General features: G+C 48.1%; 1 protein-coding gene across 3 annotated transcripts in view; it reads right to left on the bottom strand.

Annotated features, from left to right (window-relative positions):
* The window catches only part of NSMCE1 (NSE1 homolog, SMC5-SMC6 complex component), a 73,188-nt gene that overhangs the window by 7,134 nt on the left and 47,164 nt on the right, over positions 1-18,890 (bottom strand). The window lies entirely within an intron of this gene.

The following is an 18,890-nucleotide window of genomic DNA, read 5'->3' as shown; positions in this document are numbered from 1 at the left end:
GGGGGGGGGCGGTACATACAGAACCCCGGCAGCGTTCACCATCCCTGGGCTGCAGGGGAGCTGAGGACAGGAGAGAGCCGGGGGCCGCGGAGGCTGCAGCGGGAGCAGGAGCCGCACGCACAAGGCCCTGCAGCCCAGGGGAAGGTCGCCTTGCAGAGCCTTGCAGAGTCGGAAGCAGAGAAAGGACACGGTCAGCTTTGTGTCTTGGAATTACCCTCTTGTGTACCGTGATACTTTTTTAAATAAAAAGTATTTTTTTTAAAGATTTTATTTATTTATTTGACAGACAGAGATCACAAATAGAGAGAGAAGCAGGCAGAGAGAGAGGGGGAAGCAGGCTTCCTGCTGAGCAGAGAGCCCGATGTGGGGCTCAATCCCAGGACCCTGGGAGCATGACCTGAGCCGAAGGCAGAGGCTTTAACCCCGAGCCACCCAGGCGCCCCAAATAAAAAGTATTTAATAGTTTTAACTTATTACGATAATTTCAACAGATTTATGAGAAGCAGCCAGCATACAAACAGTATGATGGCACTTGGGTCAGAAATAACGAGAGAACTAATGAAGTACCGCAGGAAAGGCCTGGAAGAGGAGCCACCAAGCTGATGGCTAAGGCCACTGCTAGGACGGAGACGCAGATGAAGGGGTCAGCCCAGGACACTTCATCTGTGCTGGACTCCGCGCAGAGAAAGAGACTTCCTTGTGTACCTAAGGCCTGTTGAAGTTGAAAAGAAAAGGACCAGTCACACTGGTGGCAGTGAAGGTCACAGCCACGCGGACCATCCAAGGGAGAGTCGTGACCCAGGCAGAGGGGCCCAGAAAAACTAATGACAAGACCAGGACAATCACACCAACATGCAAATCACGGCAGGGGTCAAATCTTTTTAAGTAAACTTGTTCAAAGTTTAAAAAAGAAAAGAAAAGCCCGTCAATAAAAAGTGGGCAGCGACAGGTGGTCCAGAGACGCGGGACAAGCGCAGGGAGAGCATGGCGCTGGGACACGCGGCCCCAGCTGCGCGGCGCTGGGACACGTGGCCCCGGCTGCGCGGCGCTGGGGGCAGCGGCGGGCCCAGGGTCCTACTTCCTGCCCCCCTCCAGCCTCCCGCCTCCTCAGCCGCATTCCTGCCCACTCGTTCCGGAGGACGGCTCAGATCGCACTTCTTTCCACGAATGTTCTCGGCAGCCCCCGGTACGCCGGGCCTTTGCCGACCTTCCTCTTCCCACACCGAGGGCCGAGCACGGCCGGGGGGGCCCGGGCCGGTGCAGGACGGCCAGGAAGCTTCTCCGCGGATGCGGAGCCCCGGCTGCTGCGGGGCCCGGCCTGGGAAGCCGGCGCACAGCTGTGGGGCCTTCGGGAGCACAGCCCCGGGGGTGACAGGGCTCCCCGTGGGCAGGAGCCGCTCCGTCCGTCCAGTATGACACAACAGCACGCCCCACCTCCCTCTGAAAGTGATAATGCACATTTTCCACCGAAAAGGCCACTCTTGGGTATGGTTCAGAAAAAGGCACCCTGTGGGCAGATCACAACCCCTCCCATCGGACAGACTTTCCAGCGACCTCGTCCGCATGGCGATGAGCTAACAGCCCCTCCACGCCCTCCGCTCTCCCGCCCCTCCGGCGTGCTGTCCACTCTCATTTTTCAGAAACATGCCTGTTTTCACGGAGCAAAAACCACCTAAAAGACCAAAAACAAAAATACCCCAAAACAACAAAAAAAAACCCCTTCCTACTGCTGTCCTTGTAGGAGCCAGCCCCCTGCTCAAGAGCTCACGTTCCCTCTGACCACAGCTTCCTATGTCAAGGGCATGTCCGCACCCTGCCTACTGCTCACACTGTGCGTGCTTCTCATGCACTCTGCCACGCTATCTCCTCCTTAAGCGAGAGAATATACTTCTCTTGGGGCGCCTGGGTGGCTCAGTGGGTTAAAGCCTCTGCCTTCAGCTCAGGTCATGATCTCAGGGTCCTGGGATCGAGCCCCGCATCGGGCTCTCTGCTCAGCCAGGAGCCTGCTTCCTCCTCTCTCCCTGCCTACTTGTGATCTGTCAAGTAAATAAATAAAATCTTAAAAAAAAAAAAAAAAAGGAATATACTTCTCTTGTGTTCAGGAACACCCTTTGCCCAACCCGAGTTCTGCGGTCATCCGCATGGTGCCGTGCTGCGGTCCCAGGCCCACCCCACCTTTCTGGGGGACCCCAGGTGAGTCTCACCCTTTTCTCCTCCCTGAAGGCCACCAACTGCCTCACTTCCAACTTCGCGAGTCTAAACCACATCCCTCTGACCGGCTCTCTGGCGCGACCCTCTACTCCAACCCCCAGACTCCCACTGCCCCAGCGTCCTGGACACGCCCCTCCCAGGCAAGGACCAGACCAGCCGAGGGCAGGTTCCCGTGCCCTGGCCTCCTGCAACTCCCAAGCAGTGCCTTCCTCAATCACCTGGCTGCTCTGTCACCAAATCCGGCTGCCCCACTCATGGAGTTACCTGGTAACCTTTGCTGATAGCCATTTCCATCTCTAAACAGATCTTAGCTTTTTTTTTTTTTTTTTTTTTTCTTTCTTCAAAGGTATGATTTGGGGAGAAAATAATTCCAGGTACCCATATCCAGAGAACCGGAAGGCAGGGAGCTGAAGGCCCCAATCTGAGGTCTGGAGGAGTGGCCCCAGCCTATCGGATGGACCCCCTCAATCCAGAAGGGACAAGAGAGCTCAAGGTGGTTCCAGCTCGGCCACCAAGAAGTGGGAAGGTGGGAAGATGGCTTTGGCCAGAAGGTTGTCCCACGTCCTGGTGCCCTCTGGGTCCTGCGCGTTCCCCAGCCTGGCCCCCAGCTGTCAACCAGTCCTAGGTGTCTCTGTCCCCAGTGCCCTTCCGACATGGTTCTTTTAAAGGCAGCCAGAACTGGGGTTGTTTGGTTGGTACCAAGCTTCCCAACAGGCCCATCAAGTGTCACAGGCACAGCGGATGGGGGCTTCCAGACCTCCAGTCTTCTGAGGAGCTGTGTGCACAGCCGCGCCCCCACGCCCTGCCCTGCTCTTGAAGCGGCAGCGGAGACGCTCTAGTCTGCAGATCTGTACGAACGCCCTGGGCCGGAGGAGGATCGCAGGATCCCTCGGGCCCCAGTATCCTGTAAGGCTACGGTCATGATGAAGCGCCTGAGATAAAAGGCTGAACCACACACTTTGGAGGCAATTACTTCCAGTCTTAGTCCCACCATGTTGATGACTTAAGAGAATTAATAACATCACTCCTCCCTTCGGCACCCCAAACCCACCGAGAAAAAAGACAGGCTTCTGCTAAGTATCAAAGTTGCCAGCTTTGTGCGTTTGAGCTGGATCAGAGGCGGGGTGCCTGCTTCCGATCAGACCTGCAGTCAGCACAACGGGAGGACCTGCTCCAAGAAGCTGTGTCAAGCAAGTCCCTGGGCCCACCAGCACTGTCTCCTCTCTGAGAGCAGGAAACCTCCACCCCAGGGCGCGCAGCCCCATGTCTAAGCCAAGCAGAGGTCTACAGCTCTTTGGAGCCCCCTGGCTCCTCTCTTCTTGGGAGCAGGGTGTCCCTAGGCCTTCCTTGGGGGCTGGGGCGAAGTCACTGCAGACGAGCTACAAACAGCAAGCCTGCAAGCCCGCGGCTGTGATTCACAGGAGTGCGTGCGGGGCACTGTTCACTCGTCGCCTCACATCATCAGTACCGGCGATGGCGAGTCACGAATATCACCTTGATATGAGAGAGGCTTGGCGAGAGTCCCCATCACTTTGCAAGGGCACCCAGGCCTGCCCAACCCCACATCCCGAGCCCGGCGCACGAAGCCACAGGCCTCCCCAGAACAGAGCAACCGCTCCTGGGAACACATGCCCTACCTGTGGGGGCCGAAAGGCCAAGGCCCAGGAGAGGACAGACGGCTTTTTCGTTAGCAGGAAATGCCCTTTCGATGGGACAATTAACGAAAGGGGACTCCGCGCACTGCATGGGCTGGGGAAGCAGCCCACAAAAGGGGACACTGGTCCGCGGACAAGCAGCTGCTTCATTCTGAGAGACCGCTATATATGGCCACTGCCGTATATATTCTCTCCTTTTCTATTAAAAGTCAATTTGGTTCAACCAACTGCCCTCTTCTTGCTAATGAGGGCCCCTGCTTCCCAGCAGGCTACCAGAAACAGGGGCTCCCCACACACTGGGGCAGCGGGCGTTCAGGAAATTTGCTGCCCTAACTTCTAAGCAACAAACCGTTTTGTTCCAAACCAGGTAGCTATAGATAGAAAATGCTATTTTTAGGCAGAGGAAATAAGAGCAAAAAATAAGACCCCAAGGGACCAAACCACTTGTGGGCCAACTCGCCCTCTGAGGGGCCTGTCAGAGGGGCCCCTCACCTGCTGGGGCCGGCATGGTGGCCCACCCGCGTGGCCCTGAGGAGGGAGCAGGCCAGGCCCTGGATCGGACCTGGGAGCTGGGGCACACCGGGCCAAGGGGTGGGGGGGCCTGGACTGGGAAAGGCTGGTAGGCAGGGACACGGGGCCGGAGAGGCTGTACAAGTGGTCACATCTCAGCCTGTGACCTTCCGATCAACTCCTAGGAAAAGGGCTCTCTAGACGCTCAGCCATGCGGGAGAAAGACGGGAACAGGCAACAATGCCACTTCTGAAGTCTGGTCCGTGACCGACTCCCGAAGACCAGGGAGGGGGCCAGCGGCCATTCATGTGGCAACTACGTTCGACGTGCAGTCGTCTGTATCGTCTGTATCTGTGCATCAGCTCACCGTGCACCCCGCTTCCACCCCCTCGTGATCTCATCAGGGCCTCATGAGCAGCCACAGAGGTGAGCTGGGACACAGCAGTTCTGGGTGCTTTTACAGAGGACATGGTGAGTCACAGAGCTACGGGGCTGACCCAAGACCCCGGGGCCGGCGAGCGATGAAGTATAGACTGGAACTGTGGTGTCTGGCCTTTAAGCTTTTGATGCGGTGACAAAGGACTTGAGCGTTCATTCAGAGAAAAAAGTTTTGCTTAGATACGCAACAATGTCTTGAGAATTACTTCAAAATAATATGCATTTAAGTAGGTAGCAGATGTGCAGATAAAGCAAGATTAGTCACGAGTTGCCATGTTAGCTGGGCGATGGGCTTCACTGTATTATCCTACGTTTCTGTTGGACTTTTCCCATTTAAGGGTTAAAAAAAAAAAACAAAAAAAAGATCTCAATCTTCATCAACAATGTGACCTGATGCCTTGATCCTCAAGTTTTTGACTCCAAGAAGGGAAACATGGCAGTGCCCCATGACAAGGCGGATGACAAGGCAGATGAGCTCAGCCCGCTAACGGTACAGGAGGACGTTGGGGGGAACAGGCTTTGAATAACGGACTCTTCCTGAATCTGTTGCTTAGAGAGCCATTTCCAAGTACACAAAGTTTTTTGTTTTTTAATCTAACTTTAGTTAGAGCGTCTGCTCCTTGGGCTTTCCTTCGAATGGCAGTACACAGAACTTCTTTCACCCTGCTGGGCACAGTTCTGGCATCCCGGCCAGAGGCACCAAGGGTCTAAGACCTACGACAACACTACCGGGCTGGTGACGGGTTGTGTGCCGACCGTCTCTGTGTGTGCAGTAAACCCACCACCCGTCAGCCCGGCCCCTCGCCAGAGCTCTGTGGATCAGTGCTCTGGTCGGCAATGGAGCAGTGCTCCCTCTGTCACAAAGGGGCCGGGGCAGGCGGCATCCCAAATTACAACGTGAGTCATCACAGAAAACTAAGCCTTTCAGCAGAACTTGACTGCTGATGCTATTAATGTGCATTTCACTTCATCTGAGCCTTTGAACACAGGTGGGCCATCTACCGTGGAGACGAGAGGCAGCCCCCACTCCCACACCCCCTACTTTCCCCCCAAGGGACCCTCCGGGAGTAGATGAAGGGGGTCTGTGGGGGCTGACGGCCCATCCGCTAGACACAAAGTGGCTCTGTTCTATCCCTGGCAGGTGAGCTTCCCCCTCCCCGGGCTGTAGCTAACCCAAGCTGGCCGGTCTGGACAGAATCGGAGGTCCACACAGGCCAGGCAGAAACCCAGATGGGGACAAGCCCCGATGGGGACAAGAGCGGATGCAGTGGGTGACACGGATGTCACGTGTCCCACCGAGAGCAGGAGGACTCCTCTGCTACAGCCACATGCCCAATCTTGGGATTTTTATGAGAAATCTCCCATTTGGTTTATTTTTTAATGTGGTTGTTAATTTTTAAAACACCAAAGGGAAACGAACGGTGCCCATCAACTAGGTATGTCCCACTGACCGTCCCAGTTTCCAAATTCCAATGTGGGCTGGGACCCTACCATAAAGAGACACGATGACTGATGGGGCCACTGTGCTCCCTGACCCCGCAGGTAAGAGGCTGTGGCTGAGCCGTGAGTAACTCAGAGGCTGGAACTGTGTCACACTCATTCTTCCGAGGGACTGAATGCAGCACATGGCAGAGATGGCACGGGCTTCGTTCCAAACCACCCCCATCAAGAAGCATCACGATAAAGCCGGCCAAGTGAGCTTTTTGGCTTCCCTGTGCATGTAAAGTTATGCTTACACTACACTGCCTATCCAATATACAATGGCACTTTGAAAAAACAATGTACCTACCTTCACTTAAAAATACACGATTGCTTTCAGCGAGTTGTAAGCACGGATCCTCTATCACTGTACCAAGTATGATCCTGAGAACGCTGGACATATGGCCCAGACTGACCAGAAGGTGACACAGAGACATGAAGTATGCTGCTGGGGAAAAAGGCACAAGGCACTGACAGACTTCCTTGATGCAGGGTTGCCACAAACCTGTGATCTGTTTGGGGAAAAAAAGGCAACATCTAGAAAGCGCAATAAAACAAAGCGCAAGAAAAAGAGGTCTAGAGGCCAGACAGAGATCACACGTAAGAACAAAACTCAGATCCACCATCTGCAGCCGCCAGCCCAGAGAAGCAGCCCCTCATCTACAGTCAGCAACCCCGGCAGCCAGCCCGCCGCCTGGGAGCCAGGCTTCTAGAAAGTCAGACCACTACCGTTAGCCACCAGTTCCGGAGGCCCGACAACAGCCCCTGTGGTAACTGGTGCAAGAGGCCAGCACGTGCTTTGTAACTGATGGCTTCCCTAATTTTGGGTTCCTGCTTCCAACTTAGCGCCAGGCACAGGAAGCCGAATGGGCTCCCCTAACCAACCGCGGGGCGTCTTGCTTCCTGGTAAGCAGTGCCAGCTGACCTCACACCTCTTCCCCCTGCCACTGTGTCTCTGCCAATGCACAAATGAGAGGCCTGCGTCCCTCACTACAGCAAGCTCTCAACCAGCAGCCCACCTAGGCCCATCGGGTGCTCTTTGCTTAGGTCCACGTGCCAGACTCAGCACAGGGCCCTGTTCCCAGGAGGCACAGACAAGCCGGCAGAATGGTGTGTGCATATACAGTGCCAGGAGGGGAGACTCTGGCCACCTTCTCCAATTCGCCTCAGCCCTGGAATGTGGGCTGGCTTCCCGTGGTCTCCTGGGAAGCCTGCCATAGTGCTCTACCCCTGCCCCCCATACACAGCCAGAACAGGGCTGGGTCCTGGCACCCTGTCTCCGCACAGCTATGGGGGCTCCGTCACCCTTAGCCACACTCCTTCGTGATCCCACATGCGCCGCCACGCTCTACACTCCCATCACCTGGGCCTCCTGCCTGCGCACGAGGCCCCTCCCCAGCTCAACAGCCACACTTGGGACTCCCTTCCATTAGGCTGTAGGGACCACACTTCCTGGATTTGAGGAGAAAATGCCAGCCCCAGAAATTCAGCCCCATGGTCTGGATTACACTATGTATCAGCACTACGAATCTTCTGACAGTCATTACCCCCACATCTCCTCCCCAGGATGTGGGGTCAGATGACACGGAAGGGTCACACGGAAGGAAGGAGCAGCGAGGAGCACGCACTGAGCGCGCACCAGGAAGCACTCTGTACCAGGCACGCACCAGAAGCTTCCCTGTTTAACCCTCCCGGCTTTCCCATGAGGTAGGCAAGATGTCCTTTTGAAAACAGAAAGCTGGGACTCCGAAACTGAAAGAACTTCTCCAAGTCCCAGCCTGGAACCTCTGTCCTCCCCAGCCCTCCGCTGGCCACACAAAGCCTCCCTCGTGCTTGGGAGTCAGTGCAAAATGCAATCCAAAACCAAAGGTGTCAACGCCTAGAAGTGCAAGGGAAACAAGAGGCCCCGGCTCCGGAAATCTGCAGCGGCCACCAGCTCCGGCCCACACTGGGGGCTACGCCACAGTCGCAGCGGGCTGGGATTTGCACCCATTGAGTCCCGCAGGAGCCAGAGATGTGAAAGTAGCATTTGCTTCCTCATGGTTACAGGGCATGCTGAGCCCAGAGAGTCCTGTCGAAACACAAAACAGCCTCCTGTTGTGGAGTTCTGTATGTCCAAACATTCACCCAGCTACACTGTAGAGGTGACTTTTCACGCGAATTTCCTGCCACTTTTCAGTTATGGGCGCATCCCTAATCCTCGCTGATTAAGTGGGAAGGCAAGCAGGCTTGGACGGTGGCCAGCTTATTAACTGTACCTCCCAGTCAGAGGGGGAAGATGTGCAATGAAATCATTAAAAACAGGGGAAACGGCTTGGGACCCAGCTTCGAATGACCACAGAGTCCTCCCTGGAAAGAGAAGCCACTTACAAACATGACCACACATGGGACGGAACACTCACTACACCAAAGTGTCAACCACAGCGCGGTGACTCACCGGTAACACGTGTCACCTAATGATATGCAGGGATCCTAACTCGGCCCCAGACGGCAGGGCAGATGGAGACCTGCACCCTGACAGGACAAATACAGCCATGGGAAGGCAGGTAGAAGGTCTGAAAACCATGGAAAATACCCGTCAAACCCCAGTGTTCCTCTCCTACTGCGCTCACCAATCTATTTTCGGTACGTGCATTTCAGTTAACCATAGGTTTGTGTGTTTTTCTGCTTGAACACTGTCTTATTTATTCTGCTCCCTGAAATCATGTCCGATCTTCATTTTTTTTTTTTTTTTAAAGCTAAAATTTGAGCTATTTTACCGGGTTTGTCCTCGGGACCAAGACACCAGAAGAACCCGCCAAAAGGAACACGTAACAATAAGCACCATGAATGACACAATGTGAGCGCTGGGCATCTGGAAGAGAAGCCCACGGCAAGCTGGCAGCCGTTACAAAATAAACGATGTCGGGGAGAAACCCCACTGGATGCGAAGCCAGCAGGTATGAGCGACCGACTCTGTCTTGAAGAATCGCCCTGCCAAACACTTCTTCATCACACAGGAAGGAGTAACCTCACAGCGCAGACAGCAGCTTCTCCAGCATCGTCAGACCCCAGCTAGGAGGCTGAGAGGACACGGACACCGCTTCTGTGTCACTGCTGCAAAAGTAAAAGGCACAACCATGACAGAATCGGGAGGAAGCAGCAGACCAGCTGAACTGCGGGGCGGCCTGCAGCTCTGCCGTCCCAACAGCAGCAGGCGCCGGCCTGTGGCAGCTTGGCGTTCACAACATGCCACGTCCAAATTCAGATATGCCCCAAGTGCAAATCCAGCCTCGATGTCGGAGATAAGATATTAGAAAATGGGAAAAGATCTCACGAGTCCTATTTCATATTTGTTGTAGATTGAAATGATATTATTTGGGATATTAATTAAACCTGTTTCCTTCTAACTCTTTTAACATGCCCCCCCCCCCCCCCCCAAGTCCAATTACCAATGTGACTCACATCAAATTTCTACCAGCTCTGTCTTACTCAGCAACTAACCTGTAATCTTCAAAAATGTCAAGGTCATACAAGTCAAGGAAAAGGCTGAGGAATGATTCCCATTGGAAGGCACCTAAAGAAACATATGTAACTAATGTGCTGTCCGGCCCAGCAGCGGATCTTTGGCTAGAAGAGGTAGTACTGAGACAACTGGAAAACCCCAGTGGGTTCTGTGGATGAGAGGGGAGGCATATGTCAGTGTCACTGTCCTGATTCGAATGGTTATCCCATGACAGCTGATAGTTTAGGAGAATGCCTTTGCTAGAAGGACACATTCCCTAAAGAATTCAGTGGTGATGGAATTTCAAATAGGCAACTCTCAAGTGATCTCTATTCTTACAGCTTTCCTGTGAGTTTGGAATTATTTCAAAACAAAAAATAAGTTTAAAAAGCCCCCCAAGGAGCATCAGGCAAGGAAAGCCCTCGGCGAATGTGCCACTGACCCGGAAGGCACATTTGGCAGTGGTGGGGCCGGAGCCGACGTGAGAAGCAGCTGGGGTGCCGGGAGGCTGGGGCTGGTGATTCCCTGAAAACCCGACCTGTTCAATCAAAAAACAAAGGACCAGACCCCAAAACATTTTAACAAAGCCAGGAACTCAGAATTGTTGCCGTGCAGCTAATGGGCTGTAGCGATCTTGTGCTTCTGCTCAGTAGCACACACGAGAAATGAAAGAGAGGGGCCAACTGAGAATCAGGCTCCCGTTTGGGGCACCCTCAAACCCCACACTGGGCAACACCATTGCATGACAAAAGGAATTTGGGCCACTTGTGAAGGCTTCAGAATTCAGGCTTCCATGTTCGTTCTGTTTTCCAGGAAACTGGACCAAAGAAACTTTCCATGGCTTGACTACCACAAAACTACTTCCCAGCTCTCTTGTGAGTCAGACTTCAAGGAAGATGCTCCCCCGGATAAATTCCGGATCCAGGACAGAAAGGATGGATTTCCTGGATGCTACATCTGTTTTCTCAGAGGCCCACACAGATGGCGCAGGGCCCCACCGGACCGAGAGAATGAGACCTACTGTGTGAACCTGATTATCCCCTACGTTTCACCATCTTGGGCAAATACAGGCTTTAAGCACATTCCACACATTATGATTGTAATCTTCACAAACAACCCCGGCTGCCAGGTATCTCCAGCCCTGCTTCGCAACTAGGTTATACAGCTCCGAAGCAACAAAGTGGTTTTAAATTCAGATTTTCTAAAAAACAGCTTTGGTGAGCTGTAACTGACATACAATGAACTGTGCCCATTTAAACAGCACGAGTTCATCAGTTCTGACATATGTATACAACCCTGAAACCATCACCATAGCCAAAGCCACAAACATTATCCATTGCCCCCTGGGAAGTTCCCTCACACCACTCTGTAATCTCTCGCTCATCCCCCACAACGCTTCCTTACCTGTCACTCCACCCAAGTACACGCTGTCTAGGAGTGTATGTTACCGGATTCCTCCAACACGCAATCTCCTTTGCTTCACTTCTTCCACTCAGCACATAATCACCCTGAGATTCGCTGATCCAGGAGCACGTAGCACCGGCTCATTCCTTTTCACCGCTGAGTAGTATTCCATCAGCCAGATCGTCCTGCAGCCTGTTTATCAGTTTGCCTGCTGATGGGCAGCTAGGTGTTTCCTGTTAGCGGCCATTACAAGCAAAGCTACACTGAACATTTAGGTGTAAGCCTTTGTGCGGACACGTATCTTCCTTTCTCTTGAGTCTAAAAATGACTACTTGAAACAGAAATGACCATGTCATGAAAGAGCCCATGTTTTTTCAAAATGACTACACCATTTTAGATTCTGACAGATGGAGTGCCAGTTCCTCCATTTTCTTGACACTCATAATGCAATCTTTTCAATTTTAGCCATGTAAAAATGGAGAATGTTCCATGTGCCCTAGAAAAGAAAATGTATTCTGTTGTTTTGGGATGGAATGTTCCATGTACCTGTACCTGTACCCGGAATGTCCCATGTACAGCTGCGATGTCCCTCACTGCAGTTTTAGTTTGCATTTCCCTACTGAAGCTGAGTACTTTTCCGGTACTTATTGGCTCTCTGTGGATCTTCTTCTCTGTGTCTGTTCAAGTCTTCTGCCCATGTTTTTCTGGCTGTTTGTTTTCTAACTGTTGAACTGCGGAGTCCTCTATATATTTCGGATACAAGCGCTTTATTGGATACATGATTTGCAATATTTCCTCCCAGGAGCTTGTTTGTCTTTTTATCCCCATAAACAGTGTATTTCAAAGAGAAGTGTTTCAAAATTGGGATACAATTTCTTTTAATAGATCAAAATATACGCTAAATCTAGCACGTGGCTTCGGCCTAGTCTCCAGCCTGATCACAGTCGTTCCTCTTCTTTTTTTTCTTCTCAAACAACTTCTTACCAATTCCATTTTTAGAATCTTTTAAAATTTTCATCTTTACAGTCATATTCCACCCCTTCATCATGTTTACCCTTATTTTTATGTCTATATATGTTTTTCCTTCTTTAAAATTTTGGGAGGTAGTTTTTTCTAACAGACCAAAATACACCCAAAATCAAGTGTGTGACTCTATTCTCTTCACCAGTTTAATATATATATATTTTTCCCTCCCCCCCCTTCCTTCTCCCCCTGGATTCAGGTCTCTTGTGATTTGGTGTATATTTTTCTGGGGTTGTTGCTACCCTTTTAGTGTTTCATTCTCTCATTCATCTGTTCTTACCTGGATAAAATGACAAGGCGGAAAAACTCACCACAAAAAAAAAAGAACAAGAGTCAGTACTGAAGGCTAGGGACCTAACCAATACAGAAATTAGTGATATGTCAGAACTAGAGTTCAAAATGACAATTATCAAGGTGCTAGCTGGGCTCGAAAAAAAGCACGGAAGATATCAGAGAACTGAATCCCTTTCTGGAGAAATAAAAGAACAAAAATCTAACCAAGTTCAAACTGAAAAAGCTATTAATGGGGTGTAATAAAAAATGGAGGCTCTTACTGCTAGGATAAATGAGGCAGAAGAGAAAATTAGTGATATAGAAGACCAAATGATGGAGACTAAAGAAGCTGAGCCAAAGAGAGACAAACAACTACTGGACCAGAAGTGGAGAATCTGAGATAAGTAATAACATCAGACAAAACAATATTGGGATAATGGGGTCACAGAAGAAGAAGAAAGAGAGAGAGAGGCAGAAAGTATGTTGGAGTGAATTATAACAGATGATTTCCCTAATTTAGTGAAGGGAACAAGCATCAAAATCCAGCAGGCACAGAGAACCCCATCAAAATCAATAAAAATAGGTCCACACTTCATCATCTAATAGTTAGACTTACAAGCCTCAGTGACAAAGAGAAAATCCTGAAAGCAGCATGGGACAAGAGGTCTGTAACATAAAATGATAAAAATATTAGATTCACAGCAGATCTATCCACAGAGACCGGGCAGGCCAGAAAGGACTGGCATGATATATTCAGAGCACTAATGAGAAAAATATGCAGCCAAGAATACTATATCCAGCTAGGCTGTCATTGAAAATAGAAGCAGAGATAAAACGTCTCCAGGGCAAACAAAAATTAAAAGAATTTGCAAACACCAAACCAGCCCTACAGGGAATACTGAAAGGGGTCTTCTAAGCAAGGAGAGAGCCTAAAAGTAACAGACCAGAAAGGAACAGAGATAATATACTGTAACATTCCCCTTACAGGCAATACAATGGCACTAAATTCACATCTTTCAGTCGTTACCTTAAATGCAAATGGGCTAAATGCCCAATCAAAAGACATAGGGTATCAGAATGGATTAAAAAAAAAAAAAAAAAAAAGACCCATCAATATGCTGTCTATAAGAAACTCATTTTAGACCCAAAGACACCTCCAAATTTAAAGTGAGGGGGTGGAAAACAATTTACCATGCTAATGGACATCAAAAGGAAGCTGGGGTGGCAATCTTTATATCAGATAAATTAGATTTTAAGCCAAAGACTACAATAAGAGATGAGGAAGGATACTATATCATACTTAAAGGGTCTATCCAACAAGAAGATCTAACGATTTTAAATATCTATGTCCCTAACATGGGAGCAGCCAACTACATAAACCAATTAGTAACAAAATCAAAGAAACACATCAACAATAATACAATAATAGTAGGGAACTTTAACATTCCTCTTTACTAAAATGGACAGACCATCAAAGCAAAAGATCAACAAGGATATAAAGGTTTTAAATGACACAATGGACCAAATGGACATCAAAGATATTTTTAGAACATTCCATCCCAAAACAACAGAATACATTTTCTCTCTAGGGTACATGGAACATTCTCCAGAATAGATCACATCCTGGGTCATAAATCAGGTCTCAACTGGTACCAAAAGATTGGGATCATTCCCTGCGTAATTTCAGACCACAGTGCTCTGAAACTAGAATGCAGTTACAAGAGGAAAATTGGAAAGAACTCAAATAGATGGAAGGCTAAAGAGCATCCTACTAAAGGATGAATGGGTCAACCAGGAAATTAACAAATTTAAAAAATTTATGGAAACAAATCAAAATGAAACCACAACTATTCAAAATCTTTGGGACACAGCTAAGGCAGTCCTCAGAGGAAAGTATATAGCCATACAAGCCTTTCTCAAGAAACAAGGTCTCAAGTACACAACCTAACCCTACACCTAAAGGAGCTGGAGTAAAAACAGCAAAGAAAGCCTAAACCCAGAAGAAGAAGAGAAAGAATAAAAATCAAAGCAGAAATCAATGAAATAGAAACAAACAAACAAACAAAAAACAGTAGAACAAATCAACAAAACTAGGACCTGGTTCTTTGAAAGAATTAATGAGATTTATAAACCCCTGGCCGGACTTATCAAAAAGAAAAGAGAAAGGACCCAAATTAATGAAATCATGAATGAAAGAGGAGAGATCACAAACAACACCAAAGAAATACAAACAATTATAAGAACATATTATGAGCAACTATATGGCAGCAAATTTGACAATCTGGAGGAAATGGATACATTCCTAGAGACATATAAACTACCAAAACTGAACCAGGAAGAAATAGAAAACCTGAACAGACCCATAACCAGTAAGAAGATTGAAGCAATCATCAAAAATCTCCCAACAATAAAGAGGCCAGGGTCAGATGACTTCCCAGGGGAATTCTAACAAACATTTAAAGAAGAATTCATACCTATTCTCCTAAAACTGTTCCAAAAAATAGAAATGGAAGGAAAACTTCCAAGCTCATTTTATGAGGCCAGCATTAGCTCGATGCCCAAACCAGACAAAGACCCCATCAAAAAGGAGAATTACAGACCAATATCTTTGATGAACACAGATGCAAAAATTCTCACCTAAATACTAGCCGATAGGATCCAATAGTACATTAAAAGGATTATTCACGACGACCAAGTGGGATTTATTCTTGGGCTGCAAGATTAGTTCAACATCTGCAAATCAATCAATGGGATACAATACATTAATAAAAGAAAGAACGAGAACCATATGACACTCTCAATAGATAATGAAAAAGCATTTGACAAAGTACAGCATCCTTTCTTGCCCAAAATTCTTCACAGCTAGGGATAGAGGGTACATACCTAAATATCATCAAAGCCATCTATGAAAAACCCACAGCGAGTATCATTCTCAATGGGAAAAAACTAAGGACTTTTCTCCTAAAGTCAGGAATATGGCAGGGATGTCCACTATCACCACTGCTATTCAACACAGTACTAGAAGTCCTAGCCTCAGCAATCAAACGGCAAAGAGAAATAAAAGGCATCTGAATCCGCAAAGAAGAAGTCAAACTCCCACTCTTTACAGATGACATGATACTTTATGTGGAAAACCCAAAAGACCCCACCCCAAAACTGCTAGAACTCATTCAGGAATTCATTAAAGTATCAGGATATAAAAATCAATGCACAGAAATCAGTTGCATTTCTATACACCAACAGCAAGACAGAAGAAAGAGAAATTAAGGAGTCAATCCCATTAACAACTGCACCCAAAACCATAAGATACCTAGGAATAAACCTAACCAAAGAGGCAAAGAATCTGTACTCAGAAAACTATGAAATACTCATGAAAAAAACTGAGGAAGAAACAAAGAAATGTAAAAACATTCTATGCTCATGGATTGGAAGAACAAATATTGTGAAAATGTCTACACTACCTAGAGCAACCTACACATTTAATGTAATCCCTATCAAAATACCATCAGTCTTTTTCAAAGAAATGGAACAAATAGTCCTAAAGTTTATATGGAACCAGAAAAGACCCCCAATAGCCAGAGGAATATTGAAAATATTGAAAAGAAAACCAAAATTGGTGGCAACACAATCACAGACTTCAAACTCTATTACAAAGCTGTCATCATCAAGACAGTATGGTTCTAGCACAAAAACAGACACACAGATTAATGGAACAGATAGAGAGCCCAGAAATGGACTCTCAACTCTATGGCCAACTAATCTTCAATAAAGCAGGAAAGAATGTCCAGTGGAAAAAAGACAGTCTCCTCAACAAATGGTGTTGGGAAAATTGACAGCCACATGCAGAAAAATGAAACTGGACCATTTCCTTACACCACACACAAAAATAGACTCAAAATGGATGAAGGACCTCAATGTGAAACAGGAATCCATCCAAATCCTCGAGGAGAACACAGGCAGCAACCTCTTCCACCTCAGCCACAGCAACTTCTTCCTAGAAACATCACCAAAGGCAAGGGAAGCTAGGGCAAAAATGAACTATTGGGACTTCATCAAGATCAAAAGCTTTTGCAGAGCAAAGGAAACAGTCAATAAAACCAAAAGACAACTGACAGAATGGGAGAAGATATTCGCAAATGACATATCAGATAAAGGACTAGCATCCAAAATCTATAAAGAACTTATTAAACTGAACAGCCAAAGAACAAATAATCCAATCAAGAAATGGGCAGAAGACATGAACAGACATTTCTGCAAAGAAGACATCCAGATGGCCAACAGACACATGAAAAAGTGATCCACATCACTCGGCATCAGGGAAATACCAATCAAAACCACAATGAGATACCACCTCACACCAGTCAGAATGGCTAAAATTAACAAGTCAGGAAATGACAGATGCTGGCGAGGATGCGGAGAAAGGGGAACCCTCCTACGCTGTTGGTGGGAATGCAAGCTGGTGCAGCCACTCTGGAAAACAGCATGGAGGTTCCTCAAAATGTTGAAAATAGAGCTACCCTATGACCCCGCAATCGCACTACTGGGTATTTACCCCAAAGATACAAATGTAGTGATTTGAAGCGGCATGTGCACCCGAATGTTTATAGCAGCAATGTCCACAATAGCCAAACTATGGAAAGAACCTAGATGTGCATCAACAGATGAATGGATAAAGAGAATGTGGTCCATATATACAATGGAATACTATGCAGCCATCAAAAGAAACAAAATCTTACCATTTGCAATGACATGGAAGGAACTAGAGGGCATTATGCTGAGCGAAATAAATCAGTGAGAGAAAGACAATTATTATATGATCTCTCTAATAGGAGGAATCTGAGAGGCAAGGCTGGGGGTGGTGGGGGGTAGGGAGGGAAAAAATGAAACAAGATGGGATCAGGAGGGAGACAAACCACATGAGACTCTTAATCTCAGGAAATAAACTGAGGGTTGCTGGGGGTAGGGGGAGAGGCCGGGGGGCGGGTTATGGACACTGGGGAGGGTCTGTGCTATGGTGAGTGCTGTGAAATGTGTAAGCCTGATAATATACAGACCTGTTCCCCTGGGGCAAATAATACATTATATGTTAATACAAAGGAAGACAGGAAAAGAGAAAAAGAAAAAGAAAATGAGAAAGAAAAAGAGAAGAAGGGGGGGGAGGGAGGGAGGGAAGTGTCTCATTCTGACGTCCGGTTCATCAGCTTTTATGAATCACATCTTTGTGTTGCATCAAAGAGATCTTTGCTTAACCTAAGGTCACAAAGGTTTTCTCCTACATTTCCTTCTAGAAGTGTTATAGCTCTGGGTTTTACATTGAGGTCTATGATTCATTTCAAGTTAATTTTTGTATATGGTGCAAAGCATGGTTTGAGGTTCATTTTTTAAAATATGAGGTGTCCGGGGCACTTCTGGTTGGTAGAGCACACAACTCTTGATCTCAGGGTTGTGAGCTGAAGCCCCTAGTTGGGTATAGAAATTGCTTAAAAATAAAATCTTAAAAAAAAAAAGGGACGCCTGGGTAGCTCAGTTGGTAAAGTGTCTGCCTTCAGCTCAGGGCCTAACCTCAGGGTCCTGGGATCCAGTCCCGCAGGGGCTCCTTGTTCAGCAAGGCCTGCTTCTCCTTCTGCCTGCCACTCCCCCTGCTTGCACTCACTCATGCTCTCTCTCCCTGACAAATAAATGTCAAATAAAAAATAAAATAAAAATAAGAAAGTGTATCCAATAATTCCAGCATCATTTTTTGAAAAGATTCTATTGAACCGCCTTTACATTTCTGTCAAAACTTAGCTGTCCATCTATGTATGGGTTTATATCTAGACTCTCTGTTCCATTCCATTCATCTAGGAGTTTCTCTTTATGCCAATACCACACTGTCTTGATAGGGTAGCTACATCATACGTCTCAAGATCAGGTTGCTCTTAATTAACTTTAATTACTCAGAATCAGTTTGTCAATTTCGACAAAAGGCCCTGCTGGGATTTGCTTAGATGAGAATCACAGGATTCTGTGCCTGCAGGATTCATGAAACCCAAGGCAAAGCAAAAGTTTTGTCTCAGTGTCCCCAATCCCCAGCACAAGAGCCTGGCCCCCATGAGGCCACAGCAAGATGAGGACCGCAGGCACGCTCACAGGCTCCGGCTCACCACCTCGCGTGCCCTCCGAGAGAGCACACAGGCCCTCAGTGCCACTCAGAGAGCCCAGGCCTAAGGCTTTAGACCAGCCTGTCACAACAAAACCTAAACTCTCACTAGCCCAGAGACCTGGGGAATTTGCTTCCAGCTTCATGACGATAAGAGTTGCTGGAACCGGAGCCCAGAACAGAAAGCATGTTCGAGAAGCTGGACAAAAGGCCCTGGCAAACTGCAATCAGAATAACGACAGACTCAATTACTCCTCTGTTTCATAATTCTCTT

This window comes from Mustela nigripes, chromosome 11 (genome assembly GCF_022355385.1).
Source record: "Mustela nigripes isolate SB6536 chromosome 11, MUSNIG.SB6536, whole genome shotgun sequence".
Taxonomy (NCBI): Eukaryota; Metazoa; Chordata; class Mammalia; order Carnivora; family Mustelidae; genus Mustela; species Mustela nigripes.
This window is presented reverse-complemented; position numbering and strand designations above follow the sequence as displayed.